Source organism: Penaeus japonicus, unplaced genomic scaffold, assembly GCF_977035675.1.
Source record: "Penaeus japonicus unplaced genomic scaffold, GWHDUDI00000001_assembly GWHDUDI00000019, whole genome shotgun sequence".
In the NCBI taxonomy this organism is placed as follows: Eukaryota; Metazoa; Arthropoda; class Malacostraca; order Decapoda; family Penaeidae; genus Penaeus; species Penaeus japonicus.
This window is the reverse complement of record NW_028234421.1, coordinates 17,759,100-17,761,599: the sequence shown is the minus strand read 5'-3', so window position 1 is coordinate 17,761,599 and position 2,500 is coordinate 17,759,100. Positions and strand designations below refer to the sequence as shown.

The 2,500-nt window shown below is 52.5% G+C and overlaps 1 long non-coding RNA gene across 1 annotated transcript in view; it reads left to right on the top strand.

The window, feature by feature from the left end:
- Nucleotides 1–2,500, top strand: part of LOC147469772 (uncharacterized) — an 80,955-nt gene that overhangs the window by 77,944 nt on the left and 511 nt on the right. The window contains exon 5 of the long non-coding RNA XR_015191897.1: nt 2,213–2,500. This exon is cut by the window's right edge and continues 511 nt beyond it. This is a non-coding gene — a long non-coding RNA (uncharacterized LOC147469772). The remainder of the gene's footprint in view (nt 1–2,212) is intronic.

The following is a 2,500-nucleotide window of genomic DNA, read 5'->3' as shown; positions in this document are numbered from 1 at the left end:
CCCGGGTGCCCCTCTAACCGCCCCGTGATAGCCATTGCGAACGGCGCGGCGAAGGTGCGGTCAAGGTGATCTTCTCGGATGAATGGGTCGGCCCGCAGGACGCTCACACGCCCCCCTCGAGGCGGTCACTTGCCCTTGTCTCCGAGGCCGTGTCACTCACTGCCTCATCCTCAAAGGGATCGGGTCATGGACTGCCAGGGGCGTCTCAGGCCTCTTGCGTCTGGCTTCTAAATAAGACGACTAGGATGGCTTCCAGAAACCACTCTCTAACACGACCATTTCTTGAACTTCCCTAGAACCCCTTACCCCCTCCTCCTTCTCCTCCTCCTTCCCTTCCTCCTCCTCCTCTTCCACCTCTATCTCCTCCTCCTGCCCCTCCTCCTCCTCCACCTCCATCTCCTCCTCCTGCCCCTCCACTTTCCACCCTCCCTTCACCCTCCACACCCTCGCCCCTCAACCCCCGCCCCATCTGCGAGGGCTTCAACCTAGAGTCCCACCAACCCACCAACCCACCTCCGGCCCGGAGAATGAATGGACGGTGGCCTGCGCCAGGAATGCTATTGCTAACTTTCTTTGCTTGGGACTCCTAATATGGCGACGCCAGGACTCGGTGCTCCCTCCTCCTCCTCCTCCTTCTCCTTGTACCCCATCTCTTTCTATTCCTCTGCTGCTTCCTCCTCCTCTTCCTCCTTCTCCTTGTACCCCTCTCTTTCTATTCCTCTGCTGCTTCCTCCTCCTCTTCCTCCTTCTCCTTGTACCCCTCTCTTTCTATTCCTCTGCTGCTTCCTCCTCCTCCTCCTCCTTCTCCTTGTACCCCTCTCTTTCTATTCCTCTGCTGCTTCCTCCTCCTCCTCCTCCTTCTCCTTGTACCCCTCTCTTTCTATTCCTCTGCTGCTTCCTCCTCCTCTTCCTCCTTCTCCTTGTACCCCTCTCTTTCTATTCCTCTGCTGCTTTCTTCTCCTCCTCCTCCTTCTCCTTGTACCCCTCTCTTTCTATTCCTCTGCTGCTTCCTCCTCCTCTTCCTCCTTCTCCTTGTACCCCTCTCTTTCTATTCCTCTGCTGCTTCCTCCTCCTCTTCCTCCTTCTCCTTGTACCCCTCTCTTTCTATTCCTCTGCTGCTTCCTTCTCCTCCTCCTCCTTCTCCTTGTACCCCTCTCTTTCTATTCCTCTGCTGCTTTCTTCTCCTCCTCCTCCTTCTCCTTGTACCCCTCTCTTTCTATTCCTCTGCTGCTTCCTCCTCCTCCTCCTCCTTCTCCTTGTACCCCTCTCTTTCTATTCCTCTGCTGCTTTCTTCTCCTCCTCCTCCTTCTCCTTGTACCCCTCTCTTTCTATTCCTCTGCTGCTTCCTCCTCCTCTTCCTCCTTCTCCTTGTACCCCTCTCTTTCTATTCCTCTGCTGCTTCCTCCTCCTCCTCCTCCTTCTCCTTGTACCCCTCTCTTTCTATTCCTCTGCTGCTTCCTTCTCCTCCTCCTCCTTCTCCTTGTACCCCTCTCTTTCTATTCCTCTGCTGCTTTCTTCTCCTCTTCCTCCTTCTCCTTGTACCCCTCTCTTTCTATTCCTCTGCTGCTTCCTCCTCCTCTTCCTCCTTCTCCTTGTACCCCTCTCTTTCTATTCCTCTGCTGCTTCCTTCTCCTCCTCCTCCTTCTCCTTGTACCCCTCTCTTTCTATTCCTCTGCTGCTTCCTCCTCCTCCGCCTGCCTTTCATTCTCCATGTACCCCTTTCTTTTACTATCTCTCTCTCTCTCTCTCTCTCTCTCTCTCTCTCTCTCTCTCTCTCTCTCTCTCTCTCTCTCTCTCTCTCTCTCTCTCTCTCTCTCTCTCTCTCTCTCTCTCTCTCTTCTTTTTTTTTTCTTTTTTTTTTTTTACTCTTCCCTCTCCTTCTCTCTTTAACACTACTACACTCTTTTTTCCTCCATCGCTGACCTTTCCTCCTCCTCCTTCTCCTCCTGTAGTCATTCGTTCGGAGGTCTTCTTCGCCTTATTGGAAATGTTTACACACACGCGAGCAGGTTCAGCTCCCGGTCCTCTCGACGCGCCTGGTCGTCCATCCTCATAGATTCATTCATTCTGTCTCCGACGTCTCTCTCTCTCTCTCTCTCTCTCTCTCTCTCTCTCTCTCTCTCTCTCTCTCTCTCTCTCTCTCTCTCTCTCTCTCTCTCTCTCTCTCACCTATTCTCAGGATATCTGTCAATGTTTGTTTTTTCATCCACAGGTTTTCGCCATAGGAAGACTTAACCTCGAGTTTAATTTTATTTGTTCGACTGTAGAAGTGCGATTGAATGGATGCGATAAGAGATAAAGAGAAGATGAAGAAATAGATATATCCTCAGACCCCCCACCCAATCTATCCAGCTTGTTCCCATCTGATCCCACGTGGATACAGATCCAGCGTTTGGTTCGAGTGGCGGGCGGCAGGTGCGAGCCCCGTGAGGCTAAATACTCAAGGAGGGGAAAGGGGAAGGGTATGAGAGGGTACGCACAGGTGGTTTATAGGTAAGAC